Source organism: Corvus brachyrhynchos, unplaced genomic scaffold (assembly GCF_000691975.1).
Source record: "Corvus brachyrhynchos isolate BGI_N302 unplaced genomic scaffold, ASM69197v1 scaffold490, whole genome shotgun sequence".
NCBI classification, from domain to species: Eukaryota; Metazoa; Chordata; class Aves; order Passeriformes; family Corvidae; genus Corvus; species Corvus brachyrhynchos.
In genome coordinates this window covers 97,674-112,565 of record NW_008235774.1, presented here as the reverse complement: position 1 = coordinate 112,565, position 14,892 = coordinate 97,674, and the positions used below count along the sequence as shown (strand labels likewise).

At 36.8% G+C, this 14,892-nt stretch overlaps 2 long non-coding RNA genes across 3 annotated transcripts in view; one reads left to right on the top strand and one right to left on the bottom strand.

The window, feature by feature from the left end:
* The first annotated feature begins 600 nt into the window (after positions 1–600).
* LOC108444761 overlaps positions 601–14,892 on the top strand; it is a 35,966-nt gene continuing 21,674 nt past the window's right edge. Inside the window, exons 1-2 of one of the 2 annotated variants that reach the window (XR_001859437.1) lie at positions 601–1,081; positions 10,711–10,847. This is a non-coding gene — a long non-coding RNA (uncharacterized LOC108444761). Of the gene's footprint in view, positions 1,082–10,710; positions 10,852–14,892 lie in introns of those variants that run through there. The other variant, XR_001859433.1, reaches the window with a different exon arrangement.
* On the bottom strand, positions 4,149–14,400 carry LOC108444759. Its single transcript, XR_001859429.1, has 4 exons — positions 14,199–14,400; positions 11,399–11,569; positions 10,788–10,999; positions 4,149–7,904 (listed from the first exon to the last, which is right to left on the bottom strand). It is a non-coding gene; the product is annotated as an uncharacterized LOC108444759 (long non-coding RNA).

Genomic DNA, 14,892 nt, shown 5'->3' with positions numbered 1-14,892 from the left:
TGCGTCTCCTCGGCAGAACTATATATGGCATTTCCTGGCCTCAAGGAGAGCAGCTGATTTTGAAATAGTGGTTACAAGGTTTTCACTTTTAACTGCTTCCTTCTCAAGTTCCTTAAGAGAATTTAGACGAGTATATGCCTAAAGACGTGTTACTGATCTGTTTCAACATCTTGGCAGTTAGCAATTAAACCTGGTATTGTCAGGAAAAGATATCTTTGGGCAAATGGCTCTAATCATATTTCCCCTCATATTTTTGGTGGGAAAAAAAGGACATAGATTTAGTCCAGCATTCTTATCATATTCGACTTTTCAAAGTGCTGTGTTTGCTCTCCTGTACACAGTTTATAAGTGCATTCCTATTTGAGTAAACACTTTTTGTACTGGAGCAAAATACAGTTAATCCTTCCTTCCTTCCGAATTCCTTCCTTCCTTCCGAATTCCTTCCTTCCTTCCTTCCTTCCTTCCTTCCTTCCTTCCTTCCTTCCTTCCTTCCTTCCTTCCTTCCTTCCTTCCTTCCGAATTCCTTCCGAATTCCTTCCTTCCGAATTCCTTCCTTCCTTCCTTCCTTCTCTGCCCTGCCCTGCCATTGTTCCAGATAGCATAGGATATTTGTGTTGCTTTTACCATGTATATCCTGCATGCCCCTGTAATTTATTCATCCATCTATGTTACATATACTCACAATTTTAAATAAGGCTGGAATTGTCTTCAGAGCTGTCAAGAGAAATACCAAAACTTTATTTTTAATCCCATTTTGTGCTAAAATGGCCTTTGTGACTCCCTGACAGGTTGATGTCTCTTATCATCTCCTTTAGTTTTTGTCAGTCTTGCTTTCTCATCTCTTTAATGTCTCTCCAGAATTTCAAGTTATAGCACTAGATTTTGTTTTAATCCTTCACAATAATAATGACCATCATTTAGATTATGACTGTCTGCACTTTATGCACAAGAAAAGTATGCAGTTGCGTGGGACAACAGACTGCCAAACTACTTCTGTTGGAAGAAGATAGAAATCAGCTTCTTGAACATCATGAACATCCAAACAGCAAATCTCTGTTGATGCTGCTGAGAAAGGCACAGGGTGAGTGTGGTGGCAATTGCTGCTACCAGAGCTGGCTCCTTCAAGCAGTACTTTGTCTTCACTTGCGCTGTGCTGATGCCCCAGGACACCAGGTCATTCTTAATTCTAAAGCCACATGATCTACACAGCTACCTACATAGGAAAATGGGAATGCTTTATTATTGGCGTTACAAAATTCACCTTGAATTAGGTCTGATTATGGTTATTTTGTGTTTCACTTTTTCTATCTAAGAAAAAAAGGCTCCTATTCCTGGCAAGACCCCTAATGTCAATGAGATTGCACAGAGGCAATTATTGTATTTGGCCTTAAGGCATACGTCATCATTGTGTCTGCATATGGGTCTTATTAGTATTCAGGACATCAGATATATACATGGGAGAAAGATTGTCAGGTTTTTAGGATGACAAAAGAAGTGTCTGCACAAAATTACAGTCTAAAAAGTGAATAAAAATTTCTATTTAATCTTACAGCTAGTTTAATCAGTAATAAAAAAAAAAGTTATTTTTTGGATTTCATTCAATGTATATTTTACATGTAATTCACTATGAGAGACAGGAATTTAATGACAAGAATATGAATTATAAATGCAAAATCCATAAGAGCAGAACTTCTGTAAGCTGAATTTCCTAGTCTATTAAAGATAACATCACATGTGAAAACAGTATGACAGCAAGCAACTTAACTTTCTTCTGTAAGGATTCACAAGAAGTTGTTAGTTATTCTACAGTATCCATTGCTATTATTATGTGCTATATGAGAATGCCTAGGCATTCAGAACTTCATGACTTAGGATCATTTTGGATTTAGCAGGTACTGGTATGAAAAGAGAATTACAAAAACCATCAATATATCCATCTACTCAATGTCCTGCCAGTGGATCGTTCCCTTTAGTATATTTGCATTTGTATTATTCATTTAGGATTTAAATTATTAAAGCAATGAGGTTTGCACTTCTTCCTCTGAGAGACTCTTTCAGTGTCTCTCTGTCTCACCACAGGGCTTCATTCCCTCATATTAAGCCACAATTTTGGTGTGGGCTCTTGCCTTGGGGGTTTTCAGCATTTAGATGCACACTGTGTTTCCCTGGGTTCTTGGCCTGCAATGGGTGCTTCGGTCTACTCTGTGCTGACCTTCTCTGGCCAGTTTAGAGCATCAGGAATGACCCTAGCATGTGCTGATCCTCTTCAAGAGTTTCTAGTTGGATTACAGTGCTATGACTCTATGATTCTGACAGCTGTCAGTCCAGAAAGAACGTTGATTGTAATTAGGCTAGACATGAAACATACTTCTATTAATTTATTTGTTTCCTCCTACTATATATAGAAGAATTTTAATGGTATACAAAGCCAGTATGCTGCTCCGTATATTTGTGAGTAATTCTGTACCACAGGAAATGTACTTGAAGATAAATATATGCATTCTCCATAATCTGTCTTCCATCATAACATAAATTCAGGTATGATATTTTATATTAATACTTCATGCAAACTCATGTAAGAACTATCATGCTTATTATTATTATATCACAAATCTTAAGTTTTAATCTCTTCAGAAGTGTATGCCTGGAAAATATCAAATGAGCTGGGAAAGGGAAAAAATTAATTGCTAAAGCATAAAAAAATTAAGTTATTATCTGTAAGTTACTAATTGAGCTAGATCCATTTCTAAAATTAATTATCTTTGTACTCAAATTCCCATTGCCTTCTCCACAGTGTATTCAAATATTAAGTGTTAGGACTGCCATCTGTCAGGTGAGGCTCATTCCTTTTCTTAGCTTCTCACTTGAATAAACTGCGGTTAGAATTCCTTCTTCTACATCTGCATGTTCTGAATGTGTTTTTATCAATAATAATAAAAGACTGCACCTTGCATTTGGAGCAGATTTGTGGTGATTTCTGGCTCTCACCCTGATGCCAATGAAAAGTACAGCAATGGCCTAGACCTTCCTGAGGTTACAAGGTTTCTGGTTTTGCCTGAAGTTCCTCCCAGCTCAGTTGCAGCAGGGTTCTGGGGTGTGTGTCCTCAGGGAAAGGTAGCCTGAACCAGGACTGTCAAAGTGAGTAGCCCCAGCACATTCTGTGCTGGCCCAATTTCCTTTCACAAATTTCAAACAGTTTAGTTTCTAAGCAATAATAAATAAAAATGGGCTGTATCAAAATCTTTCACAAAATGAAATTACTGTTCCCAAGTGGTTTTGTAGATGCCCCTCTCTACTGGCAAGGTTAGCTTCAGAGAGGTCACAAGATGAAGAAGGTTATTTCTGCTCTTCAGCCTTTTTCCTCAGATCAGCATATAGGAGCTGAATTCCTCCTTGGATAATGTTTCCATATGCTGCTGGTTTAGCAAGCAGTAGATAGCCAGAACTCCAGTTTTCCCTTCCTCTGCCCTGAAGCAATTGGCAGTGAGGCATTGCTGAGCAGCTGTAGGGGCGAAAAAGGACAGCAGCTGCTCTGAACTTGGTTCATGGTAACACTCTTCCTGAGAGTGACCAAGAGGCAGTGAGACCTTTTATCTCGTTTGGACAATATCAAATTGGATGTACTTTCAATCAGTAATCATGTACAAATTTCTTTCCAGCAAAGATAAACTTTAAGGTCAATAAAATACAGATTTGAAGCATGTAAGTGGTTCCTTTTGGACACTGGTGTCCTGGTAGTACAAATAATCTAAGCAGATTGAGAAAAAATTATTTTGATAGATAAATATGGGGTTTTTTTGTTCCCTTTTCTTGGGCTGATCTGCTATGATATGGTTTTGCATAAATTTTGTTCCCTTTTGCCTTTTGTGTCATGTTTCCCCTTGGTTTCAGATTTCTGTCTTCACTGCTTGACTACTATCAATACTACTACTCTACCTACTAGTTATAGTCAGTTATTTGTGTTTTTCAGCCTCAAAGGCAGAGGAATAGAGGGAACAGGGAGATGGAAGTATAGATGGACCAGAAACTAATCAGAAACTGACCTGAAACTGGTCTGAAATTATAACATGCAGTGAAATTTAGTAGTCAAAATTTAATATAAATTCAAACAGTTCAGGGGGAAAAAAATAACTTCCATCAACTCTAAATACAGTTTCAGATGTTTATTCCAGCTTGAGAATGTTTTTGCTATTCGTAAGGATGTTTGTTATATATCCCCAAAGACCCTGTAGACCTCAGTCAGAGTGCAGTAAGCTTGAGAAATTTGGATATGTGTCCCAGAACACAGCATAGCAAATTCCTATTTCACTCATAAGAAATAAACTGCACCAAAATAGTACAAGGCTTTAGTGTCAATGGTTCCATACAGTCTTGATGAAGGCAAATTTATTTTTCCTAAATATCTCAGTAGTAGTATATTGTGTTTCTATGTTAATTAGAAAGCCCCTGCAATCAGAGTTTCGTTTTTCATTTTTAGTATTCCATACCTTCTTTGCTCTTTCTGCATTCTGTTAACATACTTTACACAGTCACTTCATCTAAATAAGGTAACTGCAGTTTCTACACTGTGCTCACTTAGTCATTAACGATTTTATTATTAGCATATTCTAACACTCAGTTCTGTAGGCGAAGCTTTCTCCACCTGGCATGTATATTTTCTCCCTACAACTGTATTTTTCCACATTTATTTTTTCAGTGTTATTCTCACAGTAATAATATTTTTCTGAAACTGTGTAGAGTCCAGAATCATGTAGACTAATTCTTCCTGACACTGTACTTACCAGTGCTTTTGTTCACATTGCTGTCAAAAATAATCTGCAAATATCCAGTTCCCATATTTCTTTTTCAATATTTCCACTCTTCTTTCATAATATCATAGCATGAGATCATGTCTAATTATATGAAAAAAATCAGCATTTGTCTAATTCATTTGAAGAGATACCCATATCCTGAAACAGCATTTTCCTCTGCAAAGGTAGTCAGCTGATCTGCTGTCTGTGCAGCTAAAATACATGTAATATGGGCCACATTTCCAAACCCAGGTGCCTGTCTGGAGCTAACGTCTCCAGAGTTGTATTGATACAGCTGCAATTGAATCTGGAGATTTTTCATCAGTGCTAAATACTGTATTTAATAACCCTACTGAAGCCAATATGAATGGCAGTTCTTTGGCAAGTGAGCGTTTTGCTCCTGATCTGTGATGAGAGAGAGAGATAATCGATGACGTATGTTGTTTTGTGAAAGTCTTCTGCTGCCTAACACAGAATTTATTTAAATAATCTCTCCTGTATTTCCCATCTCTGCCATTATGTCTATTTGATTGCAATACAAGTCAGATGTATATTTTCAGTCTAGTTTTTCTAGCTCTTGTCTTCCATCCAGTTCAATTTATTCATCAGCATGAATAATAGTTTCAGATGAAAGTCAACTTTTCTGCTGGTAAAGAGTAATAAAAGCACTGCTATACTGAAATATATATTCAGAAATAGCAAGATTATCTCATTATTGCACATTCATTTTTTTTTAATTTTTCTTTTTATTGTTCTTTGTTATTTAAGATAGATGTATCACAGTAGAGACATTAATTCTGTTGATGATTATGATAACTTTAACTATTTTTACACTTTATACTTATTTTCACAGCCTAACTATCCAGATACGCTTTTTGAAAGAGGAGTTCCTCTGTACATGCTGTAGCACCTGAAGCGATCACTCAGAATCTGTCCTTTAGCTCAGTAATCAGGCTACTCACAGGTGATTTTGAAAGTCTGGTTTCACAACTCTTGAAAAAAAATCGATATAGACAGACATTAATTTTTATGTGATTTGAGCTAGATAAATATTCATTTACTCATTTACTCGTATGCTGTGTCAATAGCAGGAAAGAAAGCACATCCAGGATTTTAAAAACCACCATGTTTTTGTGTCAGGTTAGGACAATAATGCACAATTCAGATGACTTCCTATCCAAACTTGCCTCCAGACTTCCACATCCTGACAGATCCATGGGCAGATTCAGACACAGAACTGTACTGCTGAAAACATAGGCCTTGTTTTTAATCCAATTCATCATGAAAAAAATAAATTCATGAAGTCATATTGAATATTGAGAGAAAATATTTCCTAAAGGCATTTTTACTTTTTCTCAGGAAAAGATGATTTTTATCCCCAGGAAATACTGACATTATGGGAAGTGAACATTCCAAATCAGAGGACTGTTCTGAGGGAGAATTTGTGATAATCTCAAATAGTGATTTCATTGTACTGGCACCTGAAAAGTCAAGACTGCTGTGGTTCACCTGAAAGTGAATGTCAGTTTTCAGACCTTGTAAATTATCCCAGTCTAGGGCTATACATCCTTTGAGGCTAAGGGGTACCAAATACATCTTCAGTTTAGGACAAAAATTTAATCCCATTTAGTGCTTCAATAGTCCTTTCTCTGCTAATCTCACATAGTCATGATGATTGCCCAAAGAAGCCATGCATTCTCCTTCCTTGGACATTCTCAAGACTGAGCTGGATAAACTCCTAAACCACCAGGTCTCACAGTTTCCCTGACACTGTTTTGGGCAGGAAATTGAACCTTCTGAGGTTGTTCACAACTGTATTGTCATATGATTCCATGATGGTATGTTTGATATTTTCAGATATACTGAGATTTGGTTTCTGGTTATCCAGAATGTGCAGATGAGGTTTTAATTATGCCACTTCTTTCTCTCTCTAATATCTATGTGCTGGCCTCATATGGCTCCCTGAAGTACGTGGTTCCATTTCTACCATTAGCTGAAATCATCAATGGTATGAATAGCATTCCCTAGGCTTGAGATATTCCATAAGTGATACATAATTGATTTACATTTTAAAAGGCTGTCATACACATGTATGCTAGTGGGATGCTTGTCGGTGATACCTGAAACCTTTTCAGACTAAACATTAAATATAAATCCAGAGTACTTGCTTGTACCCTTTATTCTTCTTTCTTAACTATCTAGACAAAAGCAACATTTCTGCCAACTCTCACAGCTCCTTTGCATTAGTACTGCTTTTCTCTCATGAGAGTTAGATGTCTTTTAGTAATATTTGTTAATCTACCATAAAGTACTTCCAGTTCTATAATTCTTTCTTTACGTTCAGGGATAAGATATTTATTTCTTCCACTTCTCCCTGTGCTGGCATAGCACAGGAACTTTGCTGTTCCTTCTCACAGATGGAAGCTCATGACTACATTGCTTGGTTACCAGATTTCCCTCTATTGTGTCTCTCTATCCTCAGCACTGACATGTTTGCCTTTTCAGTAGTCAAGTGAGCAGGGTAATTTGAATAACTGCTGTAGAGGTAAAGACACAAGGGGTCTGATTTAATTTTGTTTAAATGTTAGTAAATGAAATGTAATCTGATAGGGAGTAGTAGAATCACCATGCAGATGACAAGTGTTAGGCAGATCTTATTACCTGGAATAATTGAAAACTGTCTGCTTCCTATAGCTTTACTTGGCCTTCTCCATCTTAAAAAAATACGTGCTGCTCTTGATGAATTCTGAAAAAGGATCATAAACTAACTTAGTTCTAGTTCAGTTTCCATGAGAAGTAGTGAAGGCGGGTGCACCAGCCAGCGCTCAAAGGAGATGGGTGTATGGACAAGCAATAGTCAAAGTGTGCACGTCAGAATAATTTGGATTGTAATAGTCATGTTCAAAAGACTAAATAGTCATAAGAGAACAATTTATTCATCTCAGTTCTCATAAACTAACTTGTGATCCATGTTTTGTCACCCAGAAGATTCCAAGATGGGTGTCCCATTTGTGTAATTTACTTTAGGTATGAATAACCTCAGGACTCTGTTTCATATGTTTTCATCTTTCCTGTTGATCTTCTAAGTGAATATTTTACTGCCAGAAAGAATTCCTGAAAGTGAAAAAGGAAAAGAAATTATCAATATTCTGTTTTATATCAATAGAATTACATTTCCTGCTGCTTGAACACACACACATTCATGGGTGAATTTCAGACAAGCCAGTAGGTATCAGTAGGTAGAACATACCTGATCAGCCAAAAATATTGCATGTATTTTTAATCCACAAGGACGTGAACAGCTGTGGGTCTTGGAACACTTTATCAATTTATGAATCTAAGAATCTATAGAGCATTGAAATCCTTCCAAAATAGTTCACACTTGAGACAGATCATGGCATATGATAATATGGTAGTGGAACCCTGGCTATAATGCCATCTGCTTTTCCTGTGTGAAAATACCTCAGGAAGGATGGCAACATTATAGTGATATGTGACAATCACTGCTTAACAGCACATCTCGTTCAAGCCAAATTAGCTTATTTGAGAACATGAAAGGAAGTTAGATTAAGGGGGAAAATAATAATTATTTTTGCCTAAAAATATATAGAATTAAAAATGTCTAGCATTATATATAATCAGTTATGTCAATAATTGTATTTTACACCTTATTTAGTTTTAAAACTTTTAATATTTCTGGATAAATAACAAATTGTCAATCACTTGTGTGTTTAGTGATTACAAGACGTTTTAGCATCTTCTGTCTTACAACTACTAGCCAATTTATTTTACCTTAGTTTTGCTCTCTATGCTATATAATGTCTCTGTACTGTTGCTATATTTCCAATGTTTGATTGGATAGCTGAGATTCAGATATAAATATTTAGGATATTCTTCAATAGTAAGAAATTTCTGAAAGGTAGCAAGGGATTCAATCTTTAAAGATGGTTTTTTTTCCTTTGTTTCTGTTAGGCAAATTACTTCAAGAGTGATTCAGTAAAACAAAAGGAAATTATAGGGCTTGGATTTTTATAAAAGAAGAGGAAAGATGTACTTTTTTTTCAGGGGGTCCTAACCTATTATAAATGTCTCCAGAACTCTTAGCTTTTCACAGACAAATATCCCTCCTCTCCCCCTCTTCCCACAGGTTGATGCATCAGTCAGATTCTAATAGGCACTTTTCCAGCTTGTGTTCATGAAACATTTTGCAGTCTGTGTTTATTTTTAGATGGGAGGTATTTACATGATTTTCTTGATATAAATTTTTTCTCATTCTTTTTATTAAATGCTATCCTGTTTTTTATATATATATTAGTAACTTATACTTCCCTAGTAACAAAATCCCCAGCAAGTATGCATTTTAAGCAGAATAATGCCAAAAACAGGCAGCACATGACAATAGACTTCCCTGCAACCTACTGCTACTAAAACATTTCAATATAGAAAAACAGCTCTTTAGGGCTCGTATTACTCTCCCACTTCTAATAATTTTAAGGGATCTAATTATACTGTTTCTCTCCAGAGAGTTCTGTGAATTAAGAGTTATTCCACTGAAGTCAGTACTGCCATATAGGACAGAACCAGAGTCATAAAGGGGACCAGTTGTTTCCTGATCCTCTGGTGAAAAGAAAAGGTGCCATGGGATTAGAAATTAACTGGTTTATACATACCCAAGTTAATAAAAAGATACCAAAAACGTTTTCTTTTAGTCTACAGCTGTAATTAGGCAGCTGAGTTTACAAAAAGTGAGTTTTTCTGATATCTGTTAGACCAGTTTCTAAAACTTTGCCCTTTAAAGGTAAAGCACCAGACAGTTTTGTACAGGGTCTTGGTAGCTGAGTTTAGATACCTCTTAGGTGTTGAGCAAAGGAAGCAAAATCAATTTGAATACTATTTCTATCTTTAAAATTAGAATTTCCAAGGGAATTCTATTTCTTTAAAATGAGATGGAGGAAACAGTGAAAGAATCCAGTAAGAGGCTCATTAAAATGCCTAATTCTGTTTTCATTTTTTCTTATAAATTAGGTACCCGTTCCACTTGCTGCTATTGTGATATTTTCTTTTACAAATACTTAAAACAAATAAGTAGGTTATTAAGAGCAGGGGTGGTCCTCTACCTTCACAGCCCAAACATTTAACCTTATAATTAGATACAGATGTCTGCATCAAGGACAGTATTTTTTTGTGAAAATTCTGCCTACTTTTGGACATAGAAACACATGGCTCTTCAATGCCCCTGTGATCACAATGTCACTATTATATTTGTATTTTCTTCCAAGCTAACTGTATTATAAAAGCAAAAAACCTGCAAGTTACACTGTAATTAATCCTTGAAAGACAGTGTGCCTATAATTATGATCACAGGAACAAGCAATCTACAAGAGTGTATTTACTCTGGGCTGTGTTCATCAGAAATCATCCATGAAGGCCCGTGGCAGGTACTGAAGGTCACGGATCATGGCTGGCCAGGCTATTTGTTTGAGCTTAATCTCTTAAAATAGTGTGAAGGCTGCATTGTTTAAATCAATCAGTCAAGAATGTCAGGAAGCAGAATATGAACTTTTATCAGAGAAATTAAATTGCACTCCAGCATGTTTTATGATAGTAATTGCACTTTATATGTATTTTATGGTAAGTCTCCATCTCACAACTTAATAACTGTAGCAGGTTTCTGTATTCTCACACTGAGAAGCAGCAGCGAACTGCATAATAGCATTAGCCAGGTGTGATGGTAGCATTTTGGGATTCATATATTCTTTCTTTAGTTTCATTGGATGAAAATTTACTTTCTCATAAGAGAAAATTTCCTTCACTTTCTGGTTTTGATACCAACTCATGCTTGACTAATTTGTTGTAATACTGTTATCTATGTGGCCATACCTGTTAAACAGTTTAACTGAGCTCTTTTTTTTTTTAACAGAGAACACAAGGACAAAGTGGGAGAATAAGAAAATGGGAAAGAGAAGAGAGGCAAAAGAAGTTTGATAACAACAATACCAGAATGCCTTCCAGGAATATCTAGGGCTCAAGCGAACTCAATGGATGCAGGAGCTTTATGTGAGTCCTTCTTTTTTCGTCTACTTTTGTTAGATTTTTGATGACTCAAGCTCAACAATGTCATGGAAGATCCTTGTATTCTCAAGGTATGGTGGGGGTGACCCTCTTCTTGGATACCGGTTAAACCAGCAGTGGTGGTGCCAACAGCATTCCTGTAGACAAGTAATATGGTCAGAGAGTAAAGCTGGCTTTAAGTGAAGATATGAACTCACACCTGCAGAGCAACAGACATTTAAATGAAAAGACTTAGTGCCAGGTCTTCCTTGAATTTTAAACTTGTCCTTACTAAACTAACAGAAGGGGTGAATTATGTACAGGTACACTGACTCCCCTTAGGAGAGAGAGCATGTATCTTCAATACTGATTTTGAATCCTCATCTTTAAATAGAAATACTATTGATGGAGGGAAAAGCTGCTGTCAGATTGCTATGCTCTGTCTATAGTCTATTTGCTGTAAAATGGAAAATGACCCAGGGAAATAAATGTGCTATGCAAGTCTGAGTAAGAAAGCTCTGATAGAAAATATTTATTTAAAGAGAAACATAGTTTACCTGCATATGTGTTACATATTTTAAAAGATCTAAACACCTGGAGCTGGTAGCTGTCTGTGCTGTCCTTGCTAATGTGAGAGGAATCCCGAACAGTGTGTTGACTAAAATCCTTACATGTTTACATCATGTCTGCGGGGTGTTTACATTCTTAAATGGCATGTACCCAGGAATCTGAAAAGAAACCAAGCAGTGATAATTTAGCACTTTGGAATGAAGTACATAAGATCTACACTTTAAACCAAGGCTATTGCCAATCAAGTGAGTCACCAACCAAAGGCATTAGAAATAAACAAGAATAAATAAATAGCAAATGTGAAGAATTTTAATTTTAAATTAATTTTAAAATCATAGAATCATTTAGTTTGGAAAAAACCTTTAAGATCATAGAGTCCAGCTGTTAACCCATCAAGTTCACGACTAAATCATGTCCCCAAGTGCTACAACCACATGTCCTTTAACTGACTCCAGGGATGGTGACTCAACTACTTCCCTGGGCAGCCAGTTTCAATGCCTGACAGCCCATCAGTGAAGAGATTTTTCCCAATATCCAACCTTAACCTCTTCTGGAGCAACTTGTGTCCATTTCCTCTCATCCTATCATTGGTTACCTGGAGAAAAGGCTGACCCCCACCTCGCTACAACCTCCTTTCAGGGAGTTGCAGAGAGCAACGAAGCCCCCTGTATTTTTTTTCCAGGCTAAACAACTCCAGCTCCCTCAGCTGTACCTCATGAGACTTGTGCTCCAGTCACTTCACCAGCTTTGTTGCCTTTTTCTGGATAAGTTCCAGCATCTCAGTGTCTTTCTAGGAGAGAGGGGCCTAAAACTGGCGCAGGATTTGAGGTGTGGCCTCACCAGTTCTGAGTACAGAGGGACAGCCATAGTCCTTTAGGCTACACTGTTTCTGATACCTTGCTTGGAACAGACTCGGGTTCTTCACCCAGAGGGTGGCTGGGCACTGGAACAGGCTCCCTAGGAAGTTGTCACAGCACCAAGCCTGGAGAGTTCAGGAAGCATTTGGACAATGCTCTCAGGCACATGGTGTGACTCTTGGGAATGACCCTGTGCAGGGCAGGGAGTTGGACTCGATGATGCTTGTGGGTCCCTTCCAAATCAGCATATTCTGTGATTCTGTGATTAATGGCAGCAAGAAAAAGGGTGTGGCTTTGTAGGATGTGTACAGTTTAGATTTCATGTCATTATTTTCATTATGTAAACTGCCAACAGAAAAAAACCAGCAAGCTGATAGGGATAGCCAGGTTATTTCTTCTATTTACTTGGAGGAACATAAATTAAATTTTTCAGATACTTGTTGACATATGTTTATGTATGACCCAGATTTCTTCTCTTTATGTTAGTACTGCTTTTGTTCTTGATTCACATTATCATAGAGCAAACTAGAAAATAATTCTTCTCCTTTTTTAAAATTTATTTCTGAATAAACAAATAATTTGGTATTTAAATAGGCAAGAACTTGGAAATTATTTCTGAGGTATGGTTACACATTGCTAGGTAGAGTACCATTACATCTATGAAAGTGATATTCTGTGACATTGATCATGCTTTATTTTTAAAGAAATGGATCAATTTCAGTTAGATAACTAAGAGTTCACAGAGCTGCCAGTTAAATCATGCCAAGCACTATGAAAATACTATGGCAAATAGCAAAGCAGAATATAAATATGACACTCCTTATAAATGCCTATCCCCTAATTATCATCTGAACTTTGTCACAGTGAGACAGCATTAAACAGGAAAGTTTTACCTGACCTGTAGAGTTAAATATTAGCTAGCTTTAGATTAAAAATATAGGCAAGATAAATAGACTTCAACTTTGATCACAAAATGGGGCAATTGAATAAGTGAAATCGAAACTGTGCAATTAGAGCATTTCACACAGAGGAAGCATAGAAACAATGGATAACAACAGACAAAATGATAATTCCCTGGATACGTGAAAAGAATATGGGGGAAAAAAGAATAAAAATTGCCAGAAGAAACATCATGTACATGGGCAGGTAAGAAAATTAATGAATTTTTGTATCAGCTTGGCATAACTTCTGAGCAATTCAGTGTTATTCAGTGGTGTCAGATATGGCTGAAACATCCAAGAATATAACATCAATTGAAAACTGTGACCGGTTAGGGATATGAAGGGATTATAAGCATTATTCATGCTTTTTTTTCTTCAGTGGCCACCAATATGATGGAAAATCTATTTCCTTCTACATTAAATCCCTAAATGTCACAAGATAATTAAAGAATATTTTTACAAAGTGCATCCTTCTCTGGAATAAATGACCATGGATGTGCTGATTTCATCAGAGCTGTGCCATTTTATGTTATTCAGATACCTGGCTGAATTCTTTAATGTTTATTGAAAAATAAAACTTTGGAAATATGACCACATGAAAGCTCATGTTGACCTTCAGAAAGACACTAAAAAAAGTCGGTGGACTAAGATACCCCTCATATAAAGCATCAGAAGATAGAAATCTATGACTCTGTATTAACACTGAAACACAACAGTTTCAGTGTTGGTTGGGCTCAATGAACTTAGCAGTTTTTTCCAACCTTAATGATTATGATTCTATAAGTGATTCCACTCAGGTCATTAGAACAGTCACTTTATAATATCCAGCTTTGGATTAAGGCAAAACAATTTTAGATTTTTTGCATGGCCATCAGATTTTGGAATTATCTAACAGGACTTAAGTGCCTTGTCCTTCATAAATCAACATAAATATTACTTTGTCGTGATAGCTAAACAAATCTCGGTTATTGAGTTTATTGACATCTTACCTAGTAGCTCTAAGAGAGATGATTCCAGGGCACCGCTGTCTTGGGGTGCTGACTTTAACATCATGGCTTCAGAAGCTGGCATTAATTATGTATGTTTCCAAAAAATCTATCCTTTCCCATCTCTGTCTTCTTGTTTTGCTCCTGTGCCGCCTACTCCCGTATGCCAGAACAAGTGTTCATGTACTCACAGTTCAGGTTGAAATCAACCTAGAAAAAGAATTGGTGGAGGACAAAACTTTCTCTTTTAGCAGGAACCCCAAGTTATGTATGCTTAAACCAGTGATGCTACTTAAGAAATCTGAGTAAGGCACTGGGGGAACTCTGCTATTACCAGCCCAACAGAGGGTCCTCTCTGCTGAATTTCAAGAACAGGAACTGTCTCATCACCTGTCCTCCTGTTTCTCTGAGCCCCTGAGCTGCTGTAGCTGCTTAGGCTAAGTGTTGGAACTAGAAACACTCATTTCTTCTCCCAGTTACTCAAAAAAGAAGGTTTCATATTCTTTTAGAAGCAATAAAAATACCTGTGTATTTGTGGGAAACGATGAAGTCTTTCTGCCTTTATCACTTCAATAGGGCAAAGAGATGCTGCCAAGGCTAGGAGTTGGAAATATCCTGAGCTAACTCGACCCAGCCCTGATTGTCTTAGACTTGAAAATAGATTTTAGGATATTCTCTTTAAAGATCAGCATATAAG